The following is a 12,329-nucleotide window of genomic DNA, read 5'->3' as shown; positions in this document are numbered from 1 at the left end:
AGTAAGAGAAGCTTGACATAGAAATAAAGTTTATTTTCTTTTTTCCATAGAATGATCTACAACAGATCAGGCATGAAATATTTAACTAGAGAGAATCATGATTTCTTGGTTCAGTCTACACCCATTCTAGGATTTCAGTGGTATCATTTGGAAAAGTTAGTGTTCCAGTAACCTGTTCTCTGCGTGAAGCCAACCACTCCCACTGGGCAAGTAGAACAACCCAGAGAACCACACCATGTATCTCTACAACTGCCAAGTATGTGTGTTTATAAGAATTAGAGGAAAGAATAACATCTTAGATCATGCAATTTACCCTTCTCCCCCAACTAGGACAAAATCAGGAAGTGAGCGTGGCTAATTATGGAAGAGCAAAAAATGGAGAACTTCAGAGTTTATATCATTATGACACATATGCACTTAATGCCCATCTAATGAACTGCTAGAGTTTTTTCTTTTATCAAGATGTATTTTCCTCTAGTTAGTCCTCTATTTCTAATGGCAATTGAATTGCTTATCTAAGAAGTATTTACCCAATTCTTCCAATAACCCATTTTATTTTCCAGGGTGATAAAACAACAAGAAAGCAAACACCATGCTTCCATATTATACTTGCTTATGATGGATACATCTGTATGAAACAGATTTTCATATATAGTTAAGAACTACTTGGTTTGAAAATATATATATGTCCATGGCATATGGAGCAAAGTTCTGAAGCAGCTTTTTCAAGAGGAGTTTTGTACACTTTGAAGACCATGAATAGGTTTCCAACAACTGGTCGAATCAATGCTATTTTAAGAGAAAGACTTCAATCTGACATAAGATGGGAGAGATGAATGAAAATGTTATTGAAATAAAGGGAGGAGGAGTTTCCAATATTATTCTAACTGTAGCATTTTAAATATAGTCAAGTTAATTATACCATGCCTATTATAATCTCTGAGTAGAATCACTAATAATCATTAGTAGGAAAACCATCTGATGTCTTCATGGAAGTGAGTATCTGAATACATGAAAAGAAGACTTTTTAAAAAGTACATAGTGTCCAAAAATACTGAAATACGGTGTTAAAATGTACAAAATAAAAAGTTTAAGTAGTTAATGTGTAAGGCTAGAAATTTGTATGGTAAATATATGTTTAAGTAGACATTTCAAAATGGAGTTCAAAAAATTTTAATGCTGATGAAAATATTCCTTTAAATTCACAGATGTAGGAAGTTTCAAGGTAAATGTATATTTTCAAATATTCTATGTGGTTAGAACCCATTATATCTGGTGTTAGGGTCATATAATGGGATTTTATGAATCATGAAATAGCAATCTCTGTGGTTAATAACACTAAGGATAAAATTCTTGAATCCATATCCCTTTTCCGATTGTCATTGTCCTGACTTATGTCTCTATCATCTCTGATTTGAATTTTTATTATTGTCCCCTAACTGATATCCTTGGAGTGCCATTTTCATCTTCACGTGGAGAGGAGGGGATTGATATGTTTCACTTGATAAACCTCTACAGGTGTTTTGAGAATTGTGTTTCATTTTACCCACCATACCCAGATGAGAACAAGGGCTCTAAAGGAGTGTAATCCAACCCGTGCATTTACCAAAATCAACTAGAAAACTTGAAAAAAGGTAAGAGAGAGACAGAGAGCTTGAGTGCTGGCTGGCAGATTCCCAGGATACTGTAAATCCTGATCTAGTGGTTCTGCACAGCACTGAGCATTCAAAATTTTAATAACTTTCACAAGTGAATCTGAAGAGCAAAATCACTTTAGAAAAAGAGACAAAAACTTAGCCCTAACCAATTCTGACATCTCTTGATCTTTCAACCATTTTTACTGATGACCATTTCATCTGGGGAGAATTATGGTGAAGTCCCATAATTCGTATAAGTGATACTAATCTTGTTACCCTCTTAGTCAATTTTTTAAACCATTTTGGTGTGACTGACTTTATGAGAATAACAGTAAGCAAAGGATCTTTTCTTCATAAAAATACACATAAATTTACAAGATTTTACTGACTCCCCAGAACCATCCCTGATAAAATAATCCCTCCTTTATATACTCCAGGTTACATATATGGCCTTCTCAGAATTTCTTCTGACTTGCACTTTGCCTTATGCATGTAGTTAAATTTTAGTTGTTATCATTATCATTGTTATTTATTATATGTAAGATCCTTTACATAAAGACTTTAGTTACAAATATCTTTAGATCTAAGTATCAGGAAATAAAGCTCTGTTTCTCCTGAAAAATAAATCATATGCATTTGTAAAAGAATGTTAATTAAAGTGCAACCATTTTATTCTCGGTGTCAAGTGAAGCCCCAAAGTGATATATGCCATATACTAAATTGAAGTACAAGACCACTGTGAATGACTTGCAAAATAAGTCTGTGGAAAACCTGTCCTGAAACTCTGAGCTTCTTCATCACAAGTTGGGAAGTAGGATGTTAACGGGTGATTCTTTGAAGAAAGTTGGTTTTGTGTGACCCCATCCCATAAGTGGGTTTCTCCTCTCATTTCTATTCAAAATAGAAAAACTTTAAGGAGACCTTTTGGAGAAAGTATAATGTTTCCCCTGAAATGTGGAAGCAAAAGTCAACTGATACCCTAACAAGCCTAGGAAGTCTCAAGGATAAGAGACTGGAAGGCTAATCATTCTCACAATAGAACAACAGAGAGATGGCCATGTCAGGCCAGATGTTGTCAGAGCAAGTTATATATGAAAGCTTCCTGTGGACCAGATGTAGACTACATACCATAGAAAGCTGGTATGGGGCTGTCTTAGAGACTGACCCAAAATATTGCATAGGGGGCAAGGAGCAAGGTAACTTAGATATTTCTTGAATGAAAGAATAAATATACTGACTATAATACGTACGTCCGTTCTCCAGCAATGCAAGGGTTCTGAAAACCCACAAAATGTCCCACAAGAAAATGAATCATTTTAAAACACCTGTGAGACTCAGAGAGCTTGACACATAACTACAGCTTTAGTCAAGTAAGAAATTCTTTGTCCTTCTCTCCTTTTGTCCAGCATCCGTACCTCAACAGATCCTGAAACTAGATTTACCTATAATATTTAAGGGTTCCAAGAAACATCATATGTCTAAAGAATTTTCTATGAATTAAAGGAAAAAGCTCTTAGATAAAATATGTTCTGTTATTTTAACTGACAAATATACATTCTTAAATATATGAGGGACCAGAGTTGAATTTAGAATTCTTAATATCCTTTTAGTCCATTGCTAGAAACTGGCAGAATATAGAAAGCCCACCATTGGTCTCCTGATGTATTGGGAAAGCATATAGCCTGTCTATCTTCTCATCTGACCCCAGCTCCTTTCAGCACCATGAGGAATCTCACAAATACACATACAAATACCCAAGACCAAACGTCCATCTTTCATCCTCACTGCTACAGACAACTGGACCGCAGCCACCCCCCAATCTAAGGTGTGATCACAGCAGCAGAGCAGCCCTCTTAGGAGGGCTACCCCTAGGGAAGAGCCCTGCACAGACCATGGGATCAGGCTTGGCATCATTTGGGCAAAGAATAACAGGGTCCTGCATACTTCTAGCATAGTGAGGCTAGAGAATGCTGGTTCGTAAACAGTATTCCTCCTTGCTCTGGATAATCTCTCTGTCCCATGTGGCTGGACAAGACTAGGAGATAGCGAATAATGGGACTCTGTAAAGCACAGGATCCAGAGTAAGAGCTCCCATTGCTGGGTCTAAGGGAAAAACTGTCTGGAAGAATCAATGACCATTGTTAGCATGATGAAGAACAGAAACACACACACACAGACACACACACACACAGACACACACACACACACACACACACACACACACACACACACGGCAGAGAAAGGGAGCAGAAGCTAACCATGCCCTCTTTTCCACAGTGTGGCGCTGACCTACGGTTTGCACAAATTAGTGAGAGGAGTAGCTTTAACTTTGGGAAAATTTGACATATTGATTCCTTTAGGCATTTCAATTGCTCGATTAGTCCTTTAAATTACTGACTGGGGGACTTTTTATGACCCGGTAGTGACTCAAAATTAATGAGACTTGTCCCAAATTTCATTCAGGGGAAGAGAAAGAAACTGCCCCACAGGAAAAAAAAAAGAAACAAAAGAAAACAACATGTTGCTTACAAGTGAACTTACAAGTCCTGCTTATTCAATATAATTATTACAACTTTGTTCCTATAAACTATGAGAATTTTGTAGTTAATCATATATTTCTTTGTTTTGATTTTTGGGAACCTCAGTCAAGTATGTATACTAGTTATTTACTACATAGGCTCTTATGGACTATGCTTGCATATTACCTTTTTCTCTGGTCTTATGTTTCCATCTATATTATTCTAATTCTAAGGTTGTTAATATTTCTATTTTATTTTGTAGTGCATGTATTTTCATAACTGGCCAAAATACTTTGTTTATATATAAACATATATATATATATACACACACACACACACAATTTTTTTCTGATTTGGTTACAAAACAAAGCAAGATCAGATCAGAACAGACTGGACCAGGGGAACTTGAGGGCCACAAGCATTGTCTAAAGCACCATGGAAAATTCAGGTATCATTAGGAGGATGATGCTATCTAAAGAGACCCCCTTTCACTAATTGGTTGTGTGTGACAGGTAAAAGATAAATTGTAGTCAGCATTTTAATTTATTCACTTAGCAAATATTTGTTGAGTGCTTATTCTATGTCAGTTATAGCATGCAGACAAAACAAACCTGGCCTCTCCACCACTAAGTGAGAAGGGTAGTGGCAATGCTGCTTTATTTTTTCTATGTACTGCACAAGACTCCAAATTTGGTTTAATGTTATCCAGTTGCTGTCATGAAATCCTAACCATTTTTGAACATGGAGAATTTTCAATTTGTACTGGGCCCTGCAATTTATGTAGCTGGTCCTGGACAGTGGCTATATGTTCTAAGTCTTTGCCAATCTACAAATTCCCCCAAACACTCCCATGTCTCATCTGGATCTGGCATTTACACTTTTTATGCCTGTGAATGGATTTAGGCTTCTTAAGACACAACACTGGCCCATTAGTGTGTCCCTATCAGGAATAAAAAAGAACAGTTTGAAACCTTACACAAATCCTCTCCTGTGTCAGCAAGACTCCAGAGTGACTTATTTAAATGATTATTTTGTAATGTGCTTATGTTTGAGGAGAACAAGTCTCATGGGAGAAAGAATTGTGTAAATTGAAAAAAACTGTGAAGTAATCCTTAGTAATCTGCAGATATGACACCATGTATTATTCTTATTATCCTTTTGTGACTTCTGCTTGGTAGGGCTCCTTTCTAGCTATATCCTTTAGCACAGAAACTCGAAACCTTAGGGGACATTAATTTCTCCTTCACAGTTCTCTGCTATTCAGGTTTGTTTGTTGTTTATTTATTTATTTGCTATTCAGTTTTTAACACATACTGAGCACCCACAAAACCTTTAGTCTTGTTACCTGTGTATGGATTCTTCCCTTGAATGGCCTAACATTTACCTTTGCATCCTTAGTAAGTACTAGAGGCAGGGCCTGAAACCCAGAATTATTTACTGAGTGATTGAAATAACTTCTTATGTTCAGGACACAGGTGAGCATTTTACATGTGCCATTTTATGGGATACAGAAATTATCCCACTCTGTAAGCTTTTATAAAATTCAGAAAGTTGTATTTGATCCCTGTAATGCACCCTTTGCAATGGGTGTTTTCTTTGTGATGCAATTCTAGTATATCAAGGCCCTTGAGGTAGTTCAGAAACTGCTCCTTCTGCATGGGGGTTCAGACATCTACCTTAGACTGCTGTTGTCATGTTAAGATGTTCGTTTAAAACTTAGGTCAGTCACTGTCCCAGGCTGAGTTCTCTGGAAGCACAGCTGATATGGAGTTTCGGGTGCAAGATGTTTATAGGAGATCGAAACTGGTGAAGGGCTTGGGCAGAAGCAGGATTAGTGAGAGAAACAAGTCAAACTGTAATGTGCCTCAGCCAGCCATCCAGCGAGCTTTGGAGGGAGTCTCACTTCTGGTTGAAAAAGCAGAGCCTGTATATCATCTCACTCAGTCACTGGAGGCAGGTGGCCTTGGGGTGGGCTTGCCCTTGAGCAAAGTTGTCTTTGCAGCTGAGGCAGACCCAGAAGTTGCAGAAAGCTGAAGGCTATCTCCTGACTTCTCTCTGTGTAGCTGGGCAGCAAGTTCTTCCTTGAAATGAGATCTGGGTAGTGCATCCCCATGTCTATCACAGATTTTCATCATAATACCTCCTGGTCTAACTTACTAGATTAAACAATCAGAATAATTAAATTCTGAAAAATTAAAATTCTATTGCATAGTGAAGTGAGGTGTTCAAAACACGTGCACCATCATGAAAATTAGAGCAGCAATTATATTCTGTAAAGCACTACAAAAAAGGTTTCACAATATATTTTTTTATTCTAATTATGGGTCTTTTAAACATTATGTTATCTATTTACCAACAGCCTGAGTGAGGAAACTTTGAATAAAATATTACTGTATCACTGACAATGTCATTATTTTCATGATCCTGGGTGACTTCTGCAAGACCTTATAGACTCTAGACAATCTTTTTTTGTTTCAAAATAGAACTGTTGCTGGCTTTATTAGTCACAGGAGATGTAATATTTCATCATCAATTTCATTAGTATTTCTATTATTCTATTACTTTTTTCTTATCCTCCAAAGGGTATTATTTATTATGTTCTATAATTAATTTTTTAAATTGCTTGAGTAACTTTTTTATACAAAATCTCCAAACACTTTAACAGAATTAACTTTTTTTTTTCCATAGCTATATACCTAGTACATAGAAAAGTTCCCAGTACAATTTGGGAGGTAAATAAATATTTAAGTGACTAAAATAAAAATGAATGAGTTGGCAACACCCCGGGACAGTCTTAAATAAAGATGTGAAACAAGTACATAAATGATGGTACAGTACAACACTGAACATTTAAAATGCCTTAAATTCTCCAGCTCTCTAAACAGAGAAGACACTCAATAAATGGAGTTCACACAGTGTTAACACATATGAAAAAGGCCAATGTGTGTGTTGGGAGATGTTAACCTTATGCTAAATATGATTTATCAACACACTGTTGTTGTAAGAACTAATGCTGGCACAACCTAAGAGTTTCCTAATGAAAGCACAGCATTCTAAAAAAAAGATAATGGTGGTGCCGTGTTTCTTTTCATTAGTTTGATCATATCTGAGGTCAGTTGCTTTAGGTTTTGACAAATGTGAATCAGTTCCTAGGATAGGAAAGTTATAGGGCAATGAGAGAGATGTAAAAAGATATTTCATCTGGACTACCTTCTTCATCTTCAAAATAAAAATACCCTATATGTTGGCCCTCTAATTCCAGGAGAATCCCAAAGGAAATAAAAGATGCAAAAAAATTTGGATAGATCATTGTACATAAGTTTTCAATCCTAGGAATACACAATTAAAAAACTAAAACAACTTACACAGATGATGATAGGAGAGTGTTCAGTAAGCTAGGATGAGATGCAGTCACTAAAAGTAATATTTAAAAAAGTTTTACAGGCTTTAGCCAAGGTTTATGATACATTCCAATGAAAAGTAATCTGTCTCAAACTATTAACAATATAAGTTCAAAATATGCATCTCTCTCTTTCCATAACCAGAGGGAAATACACTAAAAATTTTAGAAATGGTATTGCTTTTCTTCCTTTTTTATTATGTTTTCCACAGTAATGATTGTTTTTTTTTTGGTTTTTATAATCAGGAAAAGAAAACTTATGTATAAGTCAATTATTTGTATCTTTTGTTCCTTTCCCCTCATTGCAAAACTAAAATTTACAACTTATTTCCTGACAAAGAAAAAGAAAATATGCTTGGGGATTAAACATATGTGCTAATTCAATGTTTTTATTTTCCACTTTCTGAATTTCCTAAATAAGATTATTGATTTTCAACATGTCTGCTTTCAAAATTTGTTCAATTAAGCTTACTTAAATAAATTCAGGAAGAGTAAGGCCAAAATCATACGATACAGGACAAAAGGAAAAAAGCCAAGAAGTAAATAGGGTGAGGAAAATAAAAAGGCTAAAAGAAATCTTATTAGCCAAATTCCAGTGGTTGAACCAAAATGCCAGTATAAGCTTCCTGATAGCTTGCATGAAAAAGGCAACAGCACATTATTCTAATTAATTAATCATTAGGAAAGTACTAACTTATCAGGAGGGACTGGGCATATACTTTGATTTTTTTTCATATTAATTAATTCATGTATTTAACAAAAGTTCATCGACTATATACCACACTGTAAGGAATTAAACTAGAGGGGAAAACAAGTATAGGCAGTACAATTCCAAGTGAAGGTAGGGTTATGGCAGATGAAGGAGAAAAGTCCAGGCCTACAATCCTCATAAACTTTGTCTCTGAGGCACTGGTCTTTGTGTGCATGTTTACAAGATTTGTGTTATGTTATAAGGTCCTTGAAAGCTGTTTGATATATACTCCTTGATATTGGAGCTTATGTTGATGATATACCTAGTTATTATAAGGACTATATGTTTAATGTCTGTCTTCTCCACTTTCCAATGCTTTGCCCTCTCTCCCCACACAACCTAAACTCTACAAAGCCAGCAGTTGCATATTTGCTCAAGCTCTATCTCTAGAGCTTAGAACAGCAACTTGTTCCACAGTAAGACTCAATAAATATTCCTTTAGGTATTGATGAATTGATTTAATGAATGACTACAATCTTCTCTCTAAGGCTCAGATTTCAGCATGATTTTCTTAATTTATAGTTATAACTGTTCTTTCCTTTTAATAACACTGGTTTCCTTAATTGCGGTTGGCTGGATACTAACATGCAGAGGGCTTTTGGGGGTTATTTTCTACTGGCTGCTCAAATTTGAAAATTGTATAGGTCATCTCTATATTGGTTAGTGCAATTTTAAAGGAGTGTTGCATATTTTCATAAGAAATTCTCCCTTATAACATGTCCCATTTTCATTATAATCTACAGATTGAATTCCCCTTGATCCCTATGGTCTCTAGATCTATACAAATAATATAAACGTTTTAAGACGTCAGAATAAAATATAAAAAATATTATACCTCAGTATGCATCATTAGCTTTCAAATATTTTCTGAACATAGGAGTTCTTCCGTCAAAAGAAATCCAATGGAAGACTCTCATATCGAAAACTTCAAGAGCATCTCTCATTGAAAGAGTATAAGGACAAAATATGTGATCTCTTATCCCTTATTCTCTTCTCTTTTTCCTCCCCTTACTCCCCTACACAGTTTGGTAGCCTTTGGTGTGTCTGTTCAGAAACCTATGGCTTCTAAGAGCTAGAAAAACATTGTAGAATGTAAGTTTTGATTGTTAATGTGAAGTATTTCTTCTGATGAGAAGGTTGCACCAACATATCTGGCATCAAAATCATGTTAAAATCTGTCCCACAAAAAGACAGCAGGTTCTAACTCAACTACTGCTGTATTTAGAGATGTGTGGAAATAACTCATTTTAGATGTTAAAGAGAAGCATTTTGGCTCAGAACATTAAGCAATTGGACGACAATTCATGAGCTCAGGTTTTTAAGTTTTCTTTTTGCTGACACGTTTGACACTGGGAGAATCACTGCTTCTCTTTACCTTGGCTTACTCATCAGTAAAGTAGCACGTGATTATGCTGACTCACCTCATTCTCACAGAGTGTTTATTCACTAGCACTGATAATGCACTATTCTGTCTAAGAAACCAATGAAAAATATTCCAAGGAGCAGGTAAAAGTGGTCACATTTGTAGCTAAATAATAATTTGAAGGAAACTTACAAGAGCTTCAGGTATATAAATGAGAACAAAAACTCTGGCTAATTTAGGTAACATTTAACAAAAAATAATTTTCAGCGAAGATGAACAAAGTAGCTTGGATTCGTTTTAATTTTACTGTAAACTGAAGAGACAGCCAGAGTTAGGGCTGGGGCAGGAGGTGTGAGGAGCATTTGGGATGTGTGCTATAATACTAATAAGATAAGTACATATGGCTTTCAAGACCTTGAAAAGAAAGAGGATTTTGTGTGTGTGTGTGGTACGCGGGCCTCTCACTGTTGCGGCCTCTCCCGTTGCGGAGCACAGGCTCCGGACGTGCAGGCTCAGCGGCCATGGCTCACGGGCCCAGCCGCTCCGCGGCATGTGGGATCTCAACCACTGCTCCACCAGGGAAGTCCAAGAAAAAGGATTTTTTTTTTTCTCATTTGTAATCTTAATCGAAGCATTGCTATTCATTTTTAAAAGTCTTTCCTTATAAGCACCAAATTTTAATACCTATGTCAATTTGGGGGGAAAAGGAACTCCCGTCAAGAGCTTCCCTCCAGAAGAAAACAATTATGTTCATTCCTCCAAACAATCAAATTCGAAGTCTACCAAAACAGAAACAAAAAAAGCCCACATAGAAAAACAAAAACAAAAATCACATTCTAGAGGTTCAGTGCATTTAGCAGCCTTCACTGTGCTGTCTAATCATCCTTCAAAAAAATAACTCTAGTTCATCAAAATATACATTTTCCATTTGATTTTTAAATTAAAAAATAATTTAAAAAAGGAAACTTGAAGGAATTCACAATTAATTGCCTGACTCCTTTCGACGTCATGTACAGCATATGAAGGTCAGGAAGGCTATTTGCAGCACACATGATTAGGGGAAATTGATTTTCAAGGTTTAGCTTTCTTCCAAACAGTGTCCACAATTCCAAGTATGAAGGGACACAGACGATCTCCTTTAAGAATTCCACAGGACAATACAGGTGCCCCAGCTGTTCTTCATAGAGTGACAGGGCTTCAGTCAAATTGACACAGTTCCCCTGTGTAAAATATTTCCCATCCTGTTTCAATACTTTCATTGAGAGGTCAAGAACCAGTCTGAGAAACTCCCATGTGGAATCTTCTTTCGGAGATGTGGAGATTGGAACAGCTGTCAAATCATTAATCACATAATCAAACTCTCTCCCTTCTTTGGTGTACCTCTTCAGTACTGGAATACAGTCTTCTGATACAGTCTTCTGAGAACCTGATCGCAGTCCCCTTTAAGATTGTCTAGGACATCACCACATGTTTTTCCCATGTATTTCTTACATGCGTCAATCACCATTTGGTCAATCTCTACCATAGTGACCATTTTTGGTTTCAGTTTGACTATTTCACATAATATGCCCCCATCTCCGCCTCCTAGAATCAGTACATCTTTGCCAGTGTAATCTTCTTTGCCGCTGCTCATGATGGCCCGGGTATACGCCAGATCACTTTCCACCAAATTAACATCCCCACTGAGGATGAGAATATTTCCAAATTGTTTTGAGTGTAAAATTTTAATGTTCTGGTAAGGTGAGTCTTCATCATACACCACTTCATCTATGTCGTACTCAACCAGGCGGCCATCTGCAGTGGGCCAGTATCTGTCAATGGCCCCTCCTCGAACTATGGGTGGTAATCGCTTCACCCGCTCAGTACTGTCCTGACTCAATTCTTTCATTCTTTCTTCTACTTTGTTCAAAAGACTGTCAACTTCTTTGCCTTGCGCATCACTGTCGTAACTCTGAAGGTCCAGCAACACCAATCCATGCGGGTAAATTCTCAAATTGGCAAAGCTGCCGTTTTTGTTTACGTAGGTCGCTAAATAGCCATGGTCCTGCCAGGTGTGCACCAACCCCATCATCCCCTGCTCCTGGAAAATGGACTGGAGGCCTTTCAGAATGGTCTCACCATCAGCTTTGGTGCCGAGCATGAAGTCAAGGGTGCCGTGCTGTGCTGCTGCCATAGTGAGGCGAGGCCCTGGGCCATGCCTGGGGGAGGGGGCCGGGGAGACTGGGGGTCCGCGTGGTGTGTCAGGCTGCAGCCGGCGGGGAGTGCCAAGAGGATATTTTTGACATGTTGGAAGTTTGAAAGAAAAAGATCTCGCTAGTTGTGTGTACTGGAATGCAAAACTGATTAAAAAAAAAAAGTCTATCATTGTAAATCTGACATTAGAATGTTGCTTTTGGCTACTAGTAAATTCAGCCCCTTAATTCTCTGCTTGAGGATGGATAGTTATTACAGCCATAACAGAGAATATGAAAATAATAATAAACTTACTAACTAAAATGACCATTCTTTATCTCATATTTAAGGTAATCACACTGTATGCCCTAAGCAACAGTTTAGCACCTTGTTCTTAGCCATGTGTACAACAATTTTAGATTAATAGCTGAATTTCCTTAGAGAAGAACTTGAACTTCATAAAAGGTCACTCTCTTTAGTTCAGAAT

General features: G+C 36.9%; 1 pseudogene; it reads right to left on the bottom strand.

The window, feature by feature from the left end:
- Positions 1–10,741: 10,741 nt before the first annotated feature.
- LOC115838978 (spermine synthase pseudogene) lies at positions 10,742–11,879 on the bottom strand (annotated as a pseudogene).
- Positions 11,880–12,329: the final 450 nt, after the last annotated feature.

This window comes from Globicephala melas, chromosome 6, assembly GCF_963455315.2.
Source record: "Globicephala melas chromosome 6, mGloMel1.2, whole genome shotgun sequence".
Taxonomy (NCBI): Eukaryota; Metazoa; Chordata; class Mammalia; order Artiodactyla; family Delphinidae; genus Globicephala; species Globicephala melas.
The sequence above is the reverse complement of the archived record's forward strand: the minus strand, read 5'-3'. Positions and strand labels throughout refer to the sequence as shown.